Below are 18,438 nucleotides of genomic sequence, written 5' to 3' on the forward strand. Positions count from 1 at the left end.
CCCGGGGCCAAGTCCGTGCCTGCTCCCGGCAGCCTGCGTGCGGCCCTGCTCGTCCCTCACGGTGGCCTGTTGAGGCAGGGGCTCACGCTGACCTCTCTCAGCGTGGGAGCGGCCGGTGTGAGGCAAGGGGGTCACACCGACCTGTCAGGGTGGGAGGGGCCGGTGTGAGGCAAGGGGCTCATGCGGACCTCTCAGCGTGGGAGGGGCTAGTGTGAGGCAAGGGCTCACGCTGACCTCTCTCGGCATGGGAGGGGCCGGTGTGAGGCAAGGGGCTCACGCCGACCTCTCAGCGTGGGAGGGGCCGGTGTGAGGCAAGGGGACACGCTGACCTCTCTCTGCGTGGGAGGGGCCGGTGTGAGCCAAGGGGTCAGCGTGGGAGGGGCCAGTGTGAGGCCAGGGGCTCACGCCGACCTCTCTCAGCGTGGGAGGGGCCGGTGTGAGGCAAGGGGACACGCTGACCTATCTCTGCGTGGGAGGGAACGGTGTGAGGCAAGGGGTCAGCGTGGGAGGGGCCAGTGTGAGGCAAGGGGCTCACACCGACCTGTCAGGGTGGGAGGGGCCGGTGTGAGGCAAGGGGCTCACGCCGGCCTCTCTCAGCGTGGGAGGGGCCGGTGTGAGGCAAGGGGCTCACGCCAACCTCTCTCAGCGTGGGAGGAGCCAGTGTGAGGCAGGGACTCACGCCTCTGCGCAGGGTGCAGAGGCATCAGTTGGGCATCAACAGGCCACCGTGAGAGAGGAACTGGTCGACACGCGGGCTGCCTGGAGGCAGGCAGGGACTTGGCCCTGGGAGGCCCCGGTGGGGGCGAGAGCTGGGCCTGGAGAGGCCCCTGGGAGACAAGAGCGGGGCCTGCAGAGGCTGTTCTACAGCCAGAGCTGGGCCTGTACAGGCCACCGAGAGGCAGTAGGCGGGCGCGAAGAGCTTAGCTCGAGAAAGTTCGGGGCCTACAAAGGCGGCTGGGAGCTGGGCAGGAGTTGAGGCAAAAGAGCTTGCTTACTTGCTGGGAGGCAGGGCCGGGAGACGCCGACTTCAGGACGACTTGGGCCTGCAGAGGTCGCACGGAGGCCCAAGCTGGGCGTGGAGGAGCCCACCGACCGGAGACCATTTGGGGCCTGGAGACGCCATCGGAGGGCAGGAGCTGATCCTGGAGAGGCCACCGTGAGGCCTGACCTGGGCCTGGGGAGCTTGCCTTGAGGAAGCTGTGGGCCGACGAAGGCCGCCAGGAGATGGGCAGGTGCTGAGTCCAAAGAGTTGTTGCGAGGCAGCAGTCGGGCCTGGAGATGCAGCCAGGAGCAAGAGCTGGGCCCGGGGAGGACGCCGGGAGGTTGCAAGTGGGTCTGGAGAGGCCGACTTGAGGAGGCCCGGCCTCTGCCTCCCGCATGGCGGCCTCTGCAGGCCCAGCTGTTCCTCCTGGTTGCATCTCTCGGCCCAGCTCCTGCGTCCCAGCAAGCAAGCTCTTTTGGCTCAGCTCCCGCCGGCGTTTCTAGACCCCGAAGTTTCTGCAGCCAAGCTCTTCAGGCCCACATCCTGCCTCCCAGTGGCCTGTACAGTCCCAGCTCTGGCAGCACAAGAGCGTCTGCAGGCCCCGCTGTTGCCTCCCAGGGGCGTCTCCAGGCCCAGCTGTCGCCCCACCGCGGCCTCCCGCCTCCCGGGGCCAAGTCCCTGCCTGCTCCCGGCAGCCTGCGTGCGGCCCTGCTCGTCCCTCACGGTGGCCTGTTGAGGCAGGGGCTCACGCTGACCTCTCTCAGCATGGGAGCGGCCGGTGTGAGGCAAGGGGGTCACACCGACCTGTCAGGGTGGGAGGGGCCGGTGTGAGGCAAGGGGCTCATGCGGACCTCTCAGCGTTGGAGGGGCTGGTGTGAGGCAAGGGCTCACGCTGACCTCTCTCGGCATGGGAGGGGCCGGTGTGAGGCAAGGGGCTCACGCCGACCTCTCTCAGCGTGGGAGGAGCCAGTGTGAGGCAGGGACTCACGCCTCTGTGCAGGGTGCAGAGGCATCAGTTGGGCATCAACAGGCCACCGTGAGGGAGGAACTGGTCGGCACGCGGGCTGCCTGGAGGCAGGCAGGGACTTGGCCCTGGGAGGCCCCGGTGGGGGCGAGAGCTGGGCCTGGAGAGACCCCTGGGAGACAAGAGCGGGGCCTGCAGAGGCTGTTCTACAGCCAGAGCTGGGCCTGTACAGGCCACCGAGAGGCAGTAGGCGGGCGCGAAGAGCTTGGCTCGAGAAAGTTCGGGGCCTACAAAGGCGGCTGGGAGCTGGGCAGGAGTTGAGGCAAAAGAGCTTGCTTACTTGCTGGGAGGCAGGGCCGGGAGACGCCGACTTCAGGACGACTTGGGCCTGCAGAGGTCGCACGGAGGCCCAAGCTGGGCGTGGAGGAGCCCACCGACCGGAGACCATTTGGGGCCTGGAGACGCCATCGGAGGGCAGGAGCTGATCCTGGAGAGGCCACCGTCAGGCCTGACCTGGGCCTGGGGAGCTTGCCTTGAGGAAGCTGTGGGCCGACGAAGGCCACCAGGAGATGGGCAGGTGCTGAGTCCAAAGAGTTGTTGCGAGGCAGCAGTCGGGCCTGGAGACGCAGCCAGGAGCAAGAGCTGGGCCCGGGGAGGACGCCGGGAGGTTGCAAGTGGGTCTGGAGAGGCCGACTTGAGGAGGCCCGGCCTCTGCCTCCCGCATGGCGGCCTCTGCAGGCCCAGCTGTTCCTCCTGGTTGCATCTCTCGGCCCAGCTCCTGCCTCCCAGCAAGCAAGCTCTTTTGGCTCAGCTCCCGCCGGCGTTTGTAGACCCCGAAGTTTCTGCAGCCTACCTCTTCAGACCCACATCCTGCCTCCCAGTGGCCTGTACAGTCCCAGCTCTGGCAGCAGAAGAGCGTCTGCAGGCCCCGCTGTTGCCTCCCAGGGGCGTCTCCAGGCCCAGCTGTCGCCCCACCGCGACCTCCCGCCTCCCGAGGCCAAGACCGTGCCTGCTCCCGGCAGCCTGCGTGCGGCCCTGCTCGTCCCTCACGGTGGCCTGTTGAGGCAGGGGCTCACGCTGACCTCTCTCAGCGTGGGAGCGGCCGGTGTGAGGCAAGGGGGTCACACCGACCTGTCAGGGTGGGAGGGGCCGGTGTGAGGCAAGGGGCTCATGCGGACCTCTCAGCGTGGGAGGGGCTAGTGTGAGGCAAGGGCTCACGCTGACCTCTCTCGGCATGGGAGGGGCCGGTGTGAGGCAAGGGGCTCACGCCGACCTCTCAGCGTGGGAGGGGCCGGTGTGAGGCAAGGGGACACGCTGACCTCTCTCTGCGTGGGAGGGGCCGGTGTGAGCCAAGGGGTCAGCGTGGGAGGGGCCAGTGTGAGGCCAGGGGCTCACGCCGACCTCTCTCAGCGTGGGAGGGGCCGGTGTGAGGCAAGGGGACACGCTGACCTATCTCTGCGTGGGAGGGAACGGTGTGAGGCAAGGGGTCAGCGTGGGAGGGGCCAGTGTGAGGCAAGGGGCTCACACCGACCTGTCAGGTTGGGAGGGGCCGGTGTGAGGCAAGGGGCTCACGCCGGCCTCTCTCAGCGTGGGAGGGGCCGGTGTGAGGCAAGGGGCTCACGCCAACCTCTCTCAGCGTGGGAGGAGCCAGTGTGAGGCAGGGACTCACGCCTCTGCGCAGGGTGCAGAGGCATCAGTTGGGCATCAACAGGCCACCGTGAGGGAGGAACTGGTCGACACACGGGCTGCCTGGAGGCAGGCAGGGACTTGGCCCTGGGAGGCCCCGGTGGGGGCGAGAGCTGGGCCTGGAGAGGCCCCTGGGAGACAAGAGCGGGGCCTGCAGAGGCTGTTCTACAGCCAGAGCTGGGCCTGTACAGGCCACCGAGAGGCAGTAGGCGGGCGCGAAGAGCTTAGCTCGAGAAAGTTCGGGGCCTACAAAGGCGGCTGGGAGCTGGGCAGGAGTTGAGGCAAAAGAGCTTGCTTACTTGCTGGGAGGCAGGGCCGGGAGACGCCGACTTCAGGACGACTTGGGCCTGCAGAGGTCGCACGGAGGCCCAAGCTGGGCGTGGAGGAGCCCACCGACCGGAGACCATTTGGGGCCTGGAGACGCCATCGGAGGGCAGGAGCTGATCCTGGAGAGGCCACCGTGAGGCCTGACCTGGGACTGGGGAGCTTGCCTTGAGGAAGCTGTGGGCCGACGAAGGCCGCCAGGAGATGGGCAGGTGCTGAGTCCAAAGAGTTGTTGCGAGGCAGCAGTCGGGCCTGGAGACGCAGCCAGGAGCAAGAGCTGGGCCCGGGGAGGACGCCGGGAGGTTGCAAGTGGGTCTGGAGAGGCCGACTTGAGGAGGCCTGGCCTCTGCCTCCCGCATGGCGGCCTCTGCAGGCCCAGCTGTTCCTCCTGGTTGCATCTCTCGGCCCAGCTCCTGCCTCCCAGCAAGCAAGCTCTTTTGGCTCAGCTCCCGCCGGCGTTTGTAGACCCCGAAGTTTCTGCAGCCTACCTCTTCAGACCCACATCCTGCCTCCCAGTGGCCTGTACAGTCCCAGCTCTGGCAGCAGAAGAGCGTCTGCAGGCCCCGCTGTTGCCTCCCAGGGGCGTCTCCAGGCCCAGCTGTCGCCCCACCGCGGCCTCCCGCCTCCCGGGGCCAAGTCCGTGCCTGCTCCCGGCAGCCTGCGTGCGGCCCTGCTCGTCCCTCACGGTGGCCTGTTGAGGCAGGGGCTCACGCTGACCTCTCTCAGCGTGGGAGCGGCCGGTGTGAGGCAAGGGGGTCACACCGACCTGTCAGGGTGGGAGGGGCCGGTGTGAGGCAAGGGGCTCATGCGGACCTCTCAGCGTGGGAGGGGCTAGTGTGAGGCAAGGGCTCACGCTGACCTCTCTCGGCATGGGAGGGGCCGGTGTGAGGCAAGGGGCTCACGCCGACCTCTCAGCGTGGGAGGGGCCGGTGTGAGGCAAGGGGACACGCTGACCTCTCTCTGCGTGGGAGGGGCCGGTGTGAGCCAAGGGGTCAGCGTGGGAGGAGCCAGTGTGAGGCCAGGGGCTCACGCCGACCTCTCTCAGCGTGGGAGGGGCCGGTGTGAGGCAAGGGGACACGCTGACCTATCTCTGCGTGGGAGGGAATGGTGTGAGGCAAGGGGTCAGCGTGGGAGGGGCCAGTGTGAGGCAAGGGGCTCACACCGACCTGTCAGGGTGGGAGGGGCCGGTGTGAGGCAAGGGGCTCACGCCGGCCTCTCTCAGCGTGGGAGGGGCCGGTGTGAGGCAAGGGGCTCACGCCAACCTCTCTCAGCGTGGGAGGAGCCAGTGTGAGGCAGGGACTCACGCCTCTGCGCAGGGTGCAGAGGCATCAGTTGGGCATCAACAGGCCACCGTGAGGGAGGAACTGGTCGACACGCGGGCTGCCTGGAGGCAGGCAGGGACTTGGCCCTGGGAGGCCCCGGTGGGGGCGAGAGCTGGGCCTGGAGAGGCCCCTGGGAGACAAGAGCGGGGCCTGCAGAGGCTGTTCTACAGCCAGAGCTGGGCCTGTACAGGCCACCGAGAGGCAGTAGGCGGGCGCGAAGAGCTTAGCTCGAGAAAGTTCGGGGCCTACAAAGGCGGCTGGGAGCTGGGCAGGAGTTGAGGCAAAAGAGCTTGCTTACTTGCTGGGAGGCAGGGCCGGGAGACGCCGACTTCAGGACGACTTGGGCCTGCAGAGGTCGCACGGAGGCCCAAGCTGGGCGTGGAGGAGCCCACCGACCGGAGACCATTTGGGGCCTGGAGACGCCATCGGAGGGCAGGAGCTGATCCTGGAGAGGCCACCGTGAGGCCTGACCTGGGCCTGGGGAGCTTGCCTTGAGGAAGCTGTGGGCCGACGAAGGCCGCCAGGAGATGGGCAGGTGCTGAGTCCAAAGAGTTCTTGCGAGGCAGCAGTCGGGCCTGGAGACGCAGCCAGGAGCAAGAGCTGGGCCCGGGGAGGACGCCGGGAGGTTGCAAGTGGGTCTGGAGAGGCCGACTTGAGGAGGCCTGGCCTCTGCCTCCCGCATGGCGGCCTCTGCAGGCCCAGCTGTTCCTCCTGGTTGCATCTCTCGGCCCAGCTCCTGCCTCCCAGCAAGCAAGCTCTTTTGGCTCAGCTCCCGCCGGCGTTTGTAGACCCCGAAGTTTCTGCAGCCTACCTCTTCAGACCCACATCCTGCCTCCCAGTGGCCTGTACAGTCCCAGCTCTGGCAGCAGAAGAGCGTCTGCAGGCCCCGCTGTTGCCTCCCAGGGGCGTCTCCAGGCCCAGCTGTCGCCCCACCGCGGCCTCCCGCCTCCCGGGGCCAAGTCCGTGCCTGCTCCCGGCAGCCTGCGTGCGGCCCTGCTCGTCCCTCACGGTGGCCTGTTGAGGCAGGGGCTCACGCTGACCTCTCTCAGCGTGGGAGCGGCCGGTGTGAGGCAAGGGGGTCACACCGACCTGTCAGGGTGGGAGGGGCCGGTGTGAGGCAAGGGGCTCATGCGGACCTCTCAGCGTGGGAGGGGCTAGTGTGAGGCAAGGGCTCACGCTGACCTCTCTCGGCATGGGAGGGGCCGGTGTGAGGCAAGGGGCTCACGCCGACCTCTCAGCGTGGGAGGGGCCGGTGTGAGGCAAGGGGACACGCTGACCTCTCTCTGCGTGGGAGGGGCCGGTGTGAGCCAAGGGGTCAGCGTGGGAGGGGCCAGTGTGAGGCCAGGGGCTCACGCCGACCTCTCTCAGCGTGGGAGGGGCCGGTGTGAGGCAAGGGGACACGCTGACCTATCTCTGCGTGGGAGGGAACGGTGTGAGGCAAGGGGTCAGCGTGGGAGGGGCCAGTGTGAGGCAAGGGGCTCACACCGACCTGTCAGGGTGGGAGGGGCCGGTGTGAGGCAAGGGGCTCACGCCGGCCTCTCTCAGCGTGGGAGGGGCCGGTGTGAGGCAAGGGGCTCACGCCAACCTCTCTCAGCGTGGGAGGAGCCAGTGTGAGGCAGGGACTCACGCCTCTGCGCAGGGTGCAGAGGCATCAGTTGGGCATCAACAGGCCACCGTGAGAGAGGAACTGGTCGACACGCGGGCTGCCTGGAGGCAGGCAGGGACTTGGCCCTGGGAGGCCCCGGTGGGGGCGAGAGCTGGGCCTGGAGAGGCCCCTGGGAGACAAGAGCGGGGCCTGCAGAGGCTGTTCTACAGCCAGAGCTGGGCCTGTACAGGCCACCGAGAGGCAGTAGGCGGGCGCGAAGAGCTTAGCTCGAGAAAGTTCGGGGCCTACAAAGGCGGCTGGGAGCTGGGCAGGAGTTGAGGCAAAAGAGCTTGCTTACTTGCTGGGAGGCAGGGCCGGGAGACGCCGACTTCAGGACGACTTGGGCCTGCAGAGGTCGCACGGAGGCCCAAGCTGGGCGTGGAGGAGCCCACCGACCGGAGACCATTTGGGGCCTGGAGACGCCATCGGAGGGCAGGAGCTGATCCTGGAGAGGCCACCGTGAGGCCTGACCTGGGCCTGGGGAGCTTGCCTTGAGGAAGCTGTGGGCCGACGAAGGCCGCCAGGAGATGGGCAGGTGCTGAGTCCAAAGAGTTGTTGCGAGGCAGCAGTCGGGCCTGGAGATGCAGCCAGGAGCAAGAGCTGGGCCCGGGGAGGACGCCGGGAGGTTGCAAGTGGGTCTGGAGAGGCCGACTTGAGGAGGCCCGGCCTCTGCCTCCCGCATGGCGGCCTCTGCAGGCCCAGCTGTTCCTCCTGGTTGCATCTCTCGGCCCAGCTCCTGCGTCCCAGCAAGCAAGCTCTTTTGGCTCAGCTCCCGCCGGCGTTTCTAGACCCCGAAGTTTCTGCAGCCAAGCTCTTCAGGCCCACATCCTGCCTCCCAGTGGCCTGTACAGTCCCAGCTCTGGCAGCACAAGAGCGTCTGCAGGCCCCGCTGTTGCCTCCCAGGGGCGTCTCCAGGCCCAGCTGTCGCCCCACCGCGGCCTCCCGCCTCCCGGGGCCAAGTCCCTGCCTGCTCCCGGCAGCCTGCGTGCGGCCCTGCTCGTCCCTCACGGTGGCCTGTTGAGGCAGGGGCTCACGCTGACCTCTCTCAGCATGGGAGCGGCCGGTGTGAGGCAAGGGGGTCACACCGACCTGTCAGGGTGGGAGGGGCCGGTGTGAGGCAAGGGGCTCATGCGGACCTCTCAGCGTTGGAGGGGCTGGTGTGAGGCAAGGGCTCACGCTGACCTCTCTCGGCATGGGAGGGGCCGGTGTGAGGCAAGGGGCTCACGCCGACCTCTCTCAGCGTGGGAGGAGCCAGTGTGAGGCAGGGACTCACGCCTCTGTGCAGGGTGCAGAGGCATCAGTTGGGCATCAACAGGCCACCGTGAGGGAGGAACTGGTCGGCACGCGGGCTGCCTGGAGGCAGGCAGGGACTTGGCCCTGGGAGGCCCCGGTGGGGGCGAGAGCTGGGCCTGGAGAGACCCCTGGGAGACAAGAGCGGGGCCTGCAGAGGCTGTTCTACAGCCAGAGCTGGGCCTGTACAGGCCACCGAGAGGCAGTAGGCGGGCGCGAAGAGCTTGGCTCGAGAAAGTTCGGGGCCTACAAAGGCGGCTGGGAGCTGGGCAGGAGTTGAGGCAAAAGAGCTTGCTTACTTGCTGGGAGGCAGGGCCGGGAGACGCCGACTTCAGGACGACTTGGGCCTGCAGAGGTCGCACGGAGGCCCAAGCTGGGCGTGGAGGAGCCCACCGACCGGAGACCATTTGGGGCCTGGAGACGCCATCGGAGGGCAGGAGCTGATCCTGGAGAGGCCACCGTCAGGCCTGACCTGGGCCTGGGGAGCTTGCCTTGAGGAAGCTGTGGGCCGACGAAGGCCACCAGGAGATGGGCAGGTGCTGAGTCCAAAGAGTTGTTGCGAGGCAGCAGTCGGGCCTGGAGACGCAGCCAGGAGCAAGAGCTGGGCCCGGGGAGGACGCCGGGAGGTTGCAAGTGGGTCTGGAGAGGCCGACTTGAGGAGGCCCGGCCTCTGCCTCCCGCATGGCGGCCTCTGCAGGCCCAGCTGTTCCTCCTGGTTGCATCTCTCGGCCCAGCTCCTGCCTCCCAGCAAGCAAGCTCTTTTGGCTCAGCTCCCGCCGGCGTTTGTACACCCCGAAGTTTCTGCAGCCAAGCTCTTCAGGCCCACATCCTGCCTCCCAGTGGCCTGTACAGTCCCAGCTCTGGCAGCAGAAGAGCGTCTGCAGGTCCCGCTGTTGCCTCCCAGGGGCGTCTCCAGGCCCAGCTGTCGCCCCACCGCGGCCTCCCGCCTCCCGGGGCCGAGTCCCTGCCTGCTCCCGGCAGCCTGCGTGCGGCCCTGCTCGTCCCTCACGGTGGCCTGTTGAGGCAGGGGCTCACGCTGACCTCTCTCAGCGTGGGAGCGGCCGGTGTGAGGCAAGGGGGTCACACCGACCTGTCAGGGTGGGAGGGGCCGGTGTGAGGCAAGGGGCTCATGCGGACCTCTCAGCGTGGGAGGGGCTAGTGTGAGGCAAGGGCTCACGCTGACCTCTCTCGGCATGGGAGGGGCCGGTGTGAGGCAAGGGGCTCACGCCGACCTCTCAGCGTGGGAGGGGCCGGTGTGAGGCAAGGGGACACGCTGACCTCTCTCTGCGTGGGAGGGGCCGGTGTGAGCCAAGGGGTCAGCGTGGGAGGGGCCAGTGTGAGGCCAGGGGCTCACGCCGACCTCTCTCAGCGTGGGAGGGGCCGGTGTGAGGCAAGGGGACACGCTGACCTCTCTCTGCGTGGGAGGGAACGGTGTGAGGCAAGGGGTCAGCGTGGGAGGGGCCAGTGTGAGGCAAGGGGCTCACACCGACCTGTCAGGGTGGGAGGGGCCGGTGTGAGGCAAGGGGCTCACGCCGGCCTCTCTCAGCGTGGGAGGGGCCGGTGTGAGGCAAGGGGCTCACGTCGACCTCTCTCAGCGTGGGAGGAGCCAGTGTGAGGCAGGGACTCACGCCTCTGCGCAGGGTGCAGAGGCATCAGTTGGGCATCAACAGGCCACCGTGAGGGAGGAACTGGTCGGCACGCGGGGTGCCTGGAGGCAGGCAGGGACTTGGCCCTGGGAGGCCCCGGTGGGGGCGAGAGCTGGGCCTGGAGAGGCCCCTGGGAGACAAGAGCGGGGCCTGCAGACGCTGTTCTACAGCCAGAGCTGGGCCTGTACAGGCCACCGAGAGGCAGTAGGCGGGCGCGAAGAGCTTGGCTCGAGAAAGTTCGGGGCCTACAAAGGCGGCTGGGAGCTGGGCAGGAGTTGAGGCAAAAGAGCTTGCTTACTTGCTGGGAGGCAGGGCCGGGAGACGCCGACTTCAGGATGACTTGGGCCTGCAGAGGTCGCACGGAGGCCCAAGCTGGGCGTGGAGGAGCCCACCGACCGGAGACCATTTGGGGCCTGGAGACGCCATCGGAGGGCAGGAGCTGATCCTGGAGAGGCCACCGTGAGGCCTGACCTGGGCCTGGGGAGCTTGCCTTGAGGAAGCTGTGGGCCGACGAAGGCCGACAGGAGATGGGCAGGTGCTGAGTCCAAAGAGTTGTTGCGAGGCAGCAGTCGGGCCTGGAGACGCAGCCAGGAGCAAGAGCTGGGCCCGGGGAGGACGCCGGGAGGTTGCAAGTGGGTCTGGAGAGGCCGACTTGAGGAGGCCCGGCCTCTGCCTCCCGCATGGCGGCCTCTGCAGGCCCAGCTGTTCCTCCTGGTTGCATCTCTCGGCCCAGCTCCTGCCTCCCAGCAAGCAAGCTCTTTTGGCTCAGCTCCCGCCGGCGTTTCTAGACCCCGAAGTTTCTGCAGCCAAGCTCTTCAGGCCCACATCCTGCCTCCCAGTGGCCTGTACAGTCCCAGCTCTGGCAGCAGAAGAGCGTCTGCAGGCCCCGCTGTTGCCTCCCAGGGGCGTCTCCAGGCCCAGCTGTCGCCCCACCGCGGCCTCCCGCCTCCCGGGGCCAAGTCCCTGCCTGCTCCCGGCAGCCTGCGTGCGGCCCTGCTCGTCCCTCACGGTGGCCTGTTGAGGCAGGGGCTCACGCTGACCTCTCTCAGCGTGGGAGCGGCCGGTGTGAGGCAAGGGGGTCACACCGACCTGTCAGGGTGGGAGGGGCCGTTGTGAGGCAAGGGGCTCATGCGGACCTCTCAGCGTGGGAGGGGCTAGTGTGAGGCAAGGGCTCACGCTGACCTCTCTCGGCATGGGAGGGGCCGGTGTGAGGCAAGGGGCTCACGCCGACCTCTCAGCGTGGGAGGGGCCGGTGTGAGGCAAGGGGACACGCTGACCTCTCTCTGCGTGGGAGGGGCCGGTGTGAGCCAAGGGGTCAGCGTGGGAGGGGCCAGTGTGAGGCCAGGGGCTCACGCCGACCTCTCTCAGCGTGGGAGGGGCCGGTGTGAGGCAAGGGGACACGCTGACCTCTCTCTGCGTGGGAGGGAACGGTGTGAGGCAAGGGGTCAGCGGGGGAGGTGCCAGTGTGAGGCAAGGGGCTCACACCGACCTGTCAGGGTGGGAGGGGCCGGTGTGAGGCAAGGGGCTCACGCCGACCTCTCTCAGCGTGGGAGGAGCCAGTGTGAGGCAGGGACTCACGCCTCCGCGCAGGGTGCAGAGGCATCAGTTGGGCATCAACAGGCCACCGTGAGGGAGGAACTGGTCGGCACGCGGGCTGCCTGGAGGCAGGCAGGGACTTGGCCCTGGGAGGCCCCGGTGGGGGCGAGAGCTGGGCCTGGAGAGGCCCCTGGGAGACAAGAGCGGGGCCTGCAGAGGCTGTTCTACAGCCAGAGCTGGGCCTGTACAGGCCACCGAGAGGCAGTAGGCGGGCGCGAAGAGCTTGGCTCGAGAAAGTTCGGGGCCTACAAAGGCGGCTGGGAGCTGGGCAGGAGTTGAGGCAAAAGAGCTTGCTTACTTGCTGGGAGGCAGGGCCGGGAGACGCCGACTTCCGGACGACTTGGGCCTGCAGAGATCGCACGGAGGCCCAAGCTGGGCGTGGAGGAGCCCACCGACCGGAGACCATTTGGGGCCTGGAGACGCCATCGGAGGGCAGGAGCTGATCCTGGAGAGGCCACCGTGAGGCCTGACCTGGGCCTGGGGAGCTTGCCTTGAGGAAGCTGTGGGCCGACGAAGGCCGCCAGGAGATGGGCAGGTGCTGAGTCCAAAGAGTTGTTGCGAGGCAGCAGTCGGGCCTGGAGACGCAGCCAGGAGCAAGAGCTGGGCCCGGGGAGGACGCCGGGAGGTTGCAAGTGGGTCTGGAGAGGCCGACTTGAGGAGGCCCGGCCTCTGCCTCCCGCATGGCGGCCTCTGCAGGCCCAGCTGTTCCTCCTGGTTGCATCTCTCGGCCCAGCTCCTGCCTCCCAGCAAGCAAGCTCTTTTGGCTCAGCTCCCGCCGGCGTTTGTAGACCCCGAAGTTTCTGCAGCCAAGCTCTTCAGGCCCACATCCTGCCTCCCAGTGGCCTGTACAGTCCCAGCTCTGGCAGCACAAGAGCGTCTGCAGGCCCCGCTGTTGCCTCCCAGGGGCGTCTCCAGGCCCAGCTGTCGCCCCACCGCGGCCTCCCGCCTCCCGGGGCCAAGTCCCTGCCTGTTCCCGGCAGCCTGCGTGCGGCCCTGCTCGTCCCTCACGGTGGCCTGTTGAGGCAGGGGCTCACGCTGACCTCTCTCAGCGTGGGAGCGGCCGGTGTGAGGCAAGGGGGTCACACCGACCTGTCAGGGTGGGAGGGGCCGGTGTGAGGCAAGGGGCTCGTGCGGACCTCTCAGCGTGGGAGGGGCTAGTGTGAGGCAAGGGCTCACGCTGACCTCTCTCGGCATGGGAGGGGCCGGTGTGAGGCAAGGCGCTCACGCCGACCTCTCAGCGTGGGAGGGGCCGGTGTGAGGCAAGGGGACACGCTGACCTCTCTCTGCGTGGGAGGGGCCGGTGTGAGCCAAGGGGTCAGCGTGGGAGGGGCCAGTGTGAGGCCAGGGGCTCACGCCGACCTCTCTCAGCGTGGGAGGGGCCGGTGTGAGGCAAGGGGACACGCTGACCTCTCTCTGCGTGGGAGGGAACGGTGTGAGGCAAGGGGTCAGCGTGGGAGGGGCCAGTGTGAGGCAAGGGGCTCACACCGACCTGTCAGGGTGGGAGGGGCCGGTGTGAGGCAAGGGGCTCACGCCAGCCTCTCTCAGCGTGGGAGGGGCCGGTGTGAGTCAAGGGGCTCACGCCGACCTCTCTCAGCGTGGGAGGAGCCAGTGTGAGGCAGGGACTCACGCCTCTGCGCAGGGTGCAGAGGCATCAGTTGGGCATCAACAGGCCACCGTGAGGGAGGAACTGGTCGGCACGCGGGCTGCCTGGAGGCAGGCAGGGACTTGGCCCTGGGAGGCCCCGATGGGGGCGAGAGCTGGGCCTGGAGAGGCCCCTGGGAGACAAGAGCGGGGCCTGCAGAGGCTGTTCTACAGCCAGAGCTGGGCCTGTACAGGCCACCGAGAGGCAGTAGGCGGGCGCGAAGAGCTTGGCTCGAGAAAGTTCGGGGCCTACAAAGGCGGCTGGGAGCTGGGCAGGAGTGGAGGCAAAAGAGCTTGCTTACTTACTGGGAGGCAGGGCCGGGAGACGCCGACTTCAGGACGACTTGGGCCTGCAGAGGTCGCACGGAGGCCCAAGCTGGGCGTGGAGGAGCCCACCGACCGGAGACCATTTGGGGCCTGGAGACGCCATCGGAGGGCAGGAGCTGATCCTGGAGAGGCCACCGTGAGGCCTGACCTGGGCCTGGGGAGCTTGCCTTGAGGAAGCTGTGGGCCGACGAAGGCCGCCAGGAGATGGGCAGGTGCTGAGTCCAAAGAGTTGTTGCGAGGCAGCAGTCGGGCCTGGAGACTCAGCCAGGAGCAAGAGCTGGGCCCGGGGAGGACGCCGGGAGGTTGCAAGTGGGTCTGGAGAGGCCGACTTGAGGAGGCCCGGCCTCTGCCTCCCGCATGGCGGCCTCTGCAGACCCAGCTGTTCCTCCTGGTTGCATCTCTCGGCCCAGCTCCTGCCTCCCAGCAAGCAAGCTCTTTTGGCTCAGCTCCCGCCGGCGTTTCTAGACCCCGAAGTTTCTGCAGCCAAGCTCTTCAGGCCCACATCCTGCCTCCCAGTGGCCTGTACAGTCCCAGCTCTGGCAGCAGAAGAGCGTCTGCAGGCCCCGCTGTTGCCTCCCAGGGGCGTCTCCAGGCCCAGCTGTCGCCCCACCGCGGCCTCCCGCCTCCCGGGGCCAAGTCCCTGCCTGCTCCCGGCAGCCTGCGTGCGGCCCTGCTCGTCCCTCACGGTGGCCTGTTGAGGCAGGGGCTCACGCTGACCTCTCTCAGCGTGGGAGCGGCCGGTGTGAGGCAAGGGGGTCACACCGACCTGTCAGGGTGGGAGGGGCCGTTGTGAGGCAAGGGGCTCATGCGGACCTCTCAGCGTGGGAGGGGCTAGTGTGAGGCAAGGGCTCACGCTGACCTCTCTCGGCATGGGAGGGGCCGGTGTGAGGCAAGGGGCTCACGCCGACCTCTCAGCGTGGGAGGGGCCGGTGTGAGGCAAGGGGACACGCTGACCTCTCTCTGCGTGGGAGGGGCCGGTGTGAGCCAAGGGGTCAGCGTGGGAGGGGCCAGTGTGAGGCCAGGGGCTCACGCCGACCTCTCTCAGCGTGGGAGGGGCCGGTGTGAGGCAAGGGGACACGCTGACCTCTCTCTGCGTGGGAGGGAACGGTGTGAGGCAAGGGGTCAGCGTGGGAGGTGCCAGTGTGAGGCAAGGGGCTCACACCGACCTGTCAGGGTGGGAGGGGCCGGTGTGAGGCAAGGGGCTCACGCCGACCTCTCTCAGCGTGGGAGGAGCCAGTGTGAGGCAGGGACTCACGCCTCCGCGCAGGGTGCAGAGGCATCAGTTGGGCATCAACAGGCCACCGTGAGGGAGGAACTGGTCGGCACGCGGGCTGCCTGGAGGCAGGCAGGGACTTGGCCCTGGGAGGCCCCGGTGGGGGCGAGAGCTGGGCCTGGAGAGGCCCCTGGGAGACAAGAGCGGGGCCTGCAGAGGCTGTTCTACAGCCAGAGCTGGGCCTGTACAGGCCACCGAGAGGCAGTAGGCGGGCGCGAAGAGCTTGGCTCGAGAAAGTTCGGGGCCTACAAAGGCGGCTGGGAGCTGGGCAGGAGTTGAGGCAAAAGAGCTTGCTTACTTGCTGGGAGGCAGGGCCGGGAGACGCCGACTTCCGGACGACTTGGGCCTGCAGAGATCGCACGGAGGCCCAAGCTGGGCGTGGAGGAGCCCACCGACCGGAGACCATTTGGGGCCTGGAGACGCCATCGGAGGGCAGGAGCTGATCCTGGAGAGGCCACCGTGAGGCCTGACCTGGGCCTGGGGAGCTTGCCTTGAGAAAGCTGTGGGCCGACGAAGGCCGCCAGGAGATGGGCAGGTGCTGAGTCCAAAGAGTTGTTGCGAGGCAGCAGTCGGGCCTGGAGACGCAGCCAGGAGCAAGAGCTGGGCCCGGGGAGGACGCCGGGAGGTTGCAAGTGGGTCTGGAGAGGCCGACTTGAGGAGGCCCGGCCTCTGCCTCCCGCATGGCGGCCTCTGCAGGCCCAGCTGTTCCTCCTGGTTGCATCTCTCGGCCCAGCTCCTGCCTCCCAGCAAGCAAGCTCTTTTGGCTCAGCTCCCGCCGGCGTTTGTAGACCCCGAAGTTTCTGCAGCCAAGCTCTTCAGGCCCACATCCTGCCTCCCAGTTTCCTGTACAGTCCCAGCTCTGGCAGCACAAGAGCGTCTGCAGGCCCCGCTGTTGCCTCCCAGGGGCGTCTCCAGGCCCAGCTGTCGCCCCACCGCGGCCTCCCGCCTCCCGGGGCCAAGTCCCTGCCTGTTCCCGGCAGCCTGCGTGCGGCCCTGCTCGTCCCTCACGGTGGCCTGTTGAGGCAGGGGCTCACGCTGACCTCTCTCAGCGTGGGAGCGGCCGGTGTGAGGCAAGGGGGTCACACCGACCTGTCAGGGTGGGAGGGGCCGGTGTGAGGCAAGGGGCTCGTGCGGACCTCTCAGCGTGGGAGGGGCTAGTGTGAGGCAAGGGCTCACGCTGACCTCTCTCGGCATGGGAGGGGCCGGTGTGAGGCAAGGCGCTCACGCCGACCTCTCAGCGTGGGAGGGGCCGGTGTGAGGCAAGGGGACACGCTGACCTCTCTCTGCGTGGGAGGGGCCGGTGTGAGCCAAGGAGTCAGCGTGGGAGGGGCCAGTGTGAGGCCAGGGGCTCACGCCGACCTCTCTCAGCGTGGGAGGGGCCGGTGTGAGGCAAGGGGACACGCTGACCTCTCTCTGCGTGGGAGGGAACGGTGTGAGGCAAGGGGTCAGCGTGGGAGGGGCCAGTGTGAGGCAAGGGGCTCACACCGACCTGTCAGGGTGGCAGGGGCCGGTGTGAGGCAAGGGGCTCACGCCAGCCTCTCTCAGCGTGGGAGGGGCCGGTGTGAGGCAAGGGGCTCACGCCGACCTCTCTCAGCGTGGGAGGAGCCAGTGTGAGGCAGGGACTCACGCCTCTGCGCAGGGTGCAGAGGCATCAGTTGGGCATCAACAGGCCACCGTGAGGGAGGAACTGGTCGGCACGCGGGCTGCCTGGAGGCAGGCAGGGACTTGGCCCTGGGAGGCCCCGATGGGGGCGAGAGCTGGGCCTGGAGAGGCCCCTGGGAGACAAGAGCGGGGCCTGCAGAGGCTGTTCTACAGCCAGAGCTGGGCCTGTACAGGCCACCGAGAGGCAGTAGGCGGGCGCGAAGAGCTTGGCTCGAGAAAGTTCGGGGCCTACAAAGGCGGCTGGGAGCTGGGCAGGAGTGGAGGCAAAAGAGCTTGCTTACTTACTGGGAGGCAGGGCCGGGAGACGCCGACTTCAGGACGACTTGGGCCTGCAGAGGTCGCACGGAGGCCCAAGCTGGGCGTGGATGAGCCCACCGACCGGAGACCATTTGGGGCCTGGAGACGCCATCGGAGGGCAGGAGCTGATCCTGGAGAGGCCACCGTGAGGCCTGACCTGGGCCTGGGGAGCTTGCCTTGAGGAAGCTGTGGGCCGACGAAGGCCGCCAGGAGATGGGCAGGTGCTGAGTCCAAAGAGTTGTTGCGAGGCAGCAGTCGGGCCTGGAGACGCAGCCAGGAGCAAGAGCTGGGCCCGGGGAGGACGCCGGGAGGTTGCAAGTGGGTCTGGAGAGGCCGACTTGAGGAGGCCCGGCCTCTGCCTCCCGCATGGCGGCCTCTGCAGACCCAGCTGTTCCTCCTGGTTGCATCTCTCGGCCCAGCTCCTGCCTCCCAGCAAGCAAGCTCTTTTGGCTCAGCTCCCGCCGGCGTTTGTACACCCCGAAGTTTCTGCAGCCAAGCTCTTCAGGCCCACATCCTGCCTCCCAGTGGCCTGTACAGTCCCAGCTCTGGCAGCAGAAGAGCGTCTGCAGGCCCCGCTGTTGCCTCCCAGGGGCGTCTCCAGGCCCAGCTGTCGCCCCACCGCGGCCTCCCGCCTCCCGGGGCCAAGTCCCTGCCTGCTCCCGGCAGCCTGCGTGCGGCCCTGCTCGTCCCTCACGGTGGCCTGTTGAGGCAGGGGCTCACGCTGACCTCTCTCAGCGTGGGAGCGGCCGGTGTGACGAAAGGGGGTCACACCGACCTGTCAGGGTGGGAGGGGCCGGTGTGAGGCAAGGGGCTCATGCGGACCTCTCAGCGTGGGAGGGGCTAGTGTGAGGCAAGGGCTCACGCTGACCTCTCTCGGCATGGGAGGGGCCGGTGTGAGGCAAGGGGCTCACGCCGACCTCTCAGCATGGGAGGGGCCGGTGTGAGGCAAGGGGACACGCTGACCTCTCTCTGCGTGGGAGGGGCCGGTGTGAGCCAAGGGGTCAGCGTGGGAGGGGCCAGTGTGAGGCCAGGGGCTCACGCCGACCTCTCTCAGCGTGGGAGGGGCCGGTGTGAGGCAAGGGGACACGCTGACCTCTCTCTGCGTGGGAGGGAACGGTGTGAGGCAAGGAGTCAGCGTGGGAGGGGCCAGTGTGAGGCAAGGGGCTCACACCGACCTGTCAGGGTGGGAGGGGCCGGTGTGAGGCAAGGGGCTCACGCCGGCCTCTCTCAGCGTGGGAGGGGCCGGTGTGAGGCAAGGGGCTCACGCCGACCTCTCTCAGCGTGGGAGGAGCCAGTGTGAGGCAGGGACTCACGCCTCTGCGCAGGGTGCAGAGGCATCAGTTGGGCATCAACAGGCCACCGTGAGGGAGGAACTGGTCGGCACGCGGGCTGCCTGGAGGCAGGCAGGGACTTGGCCCTGGGAGGCCCCGGTGGGGGCGAGAGCTGGGCCTGGAGAGGCCCCTGGGAGACAAGAGCGGGGCCTGCAGAGGCTGTTCTACAGCCAGAGCTGGGCCTGTACAGGCCACCGAGAGGCAGTAGGCGGGCGCGAAGAGCTTGGCTCGAGAAAGTTCGGGGCCTACAAAGGCGGCTGGGAGCTGGGCAGGAGTTGAGGCAAAAGAGCTTGCTTACTTGCTGGGAGGCAGGGCCGGGAGACGCCGACTTCCGGACGACTTGGGCCTGCAGAGGTCGCACGGAGGCCCAAGCTGGGCGTGGAGGAGCCCACCGACCGGAGACCATTTGGGGCCTGGAGACGCCATCGGAGGGCAGGAGCTGATCCTGGAGA

The 18,438-nt window shown here is 68.1% G+C and overlaps 1 pseudogene; it reads right to left on the bottom strand.

Moving 5' to 3' along the window:
- Positions 1 to 210: 210 nt before the first annotated feature.
- Positions 211 to 1,103, bottom strand: LOC129523686 (putative uncharacterized protein FLJ46235; annotated as a pseudogene).
- Between the last annotated feature and the right edge of the window lie 17,335 nt (positions 1,104 to 18,438).

This window comes from Gorilla gorilla, chromosome 6 (assembly GCF_029281585.2).
Source record: "Gorilla gorilla gorilla isolate KB3781 chromosome 6, NHGRI_mGorGor1-v2.1_pri, whole genome shotgun sequence".
Taxonomy (NCBI): Eukaryota; Metazoa; Chordata; class Mammalia; order Primates; family Hominidae; genus Gorilla; species Gorilla gorilla.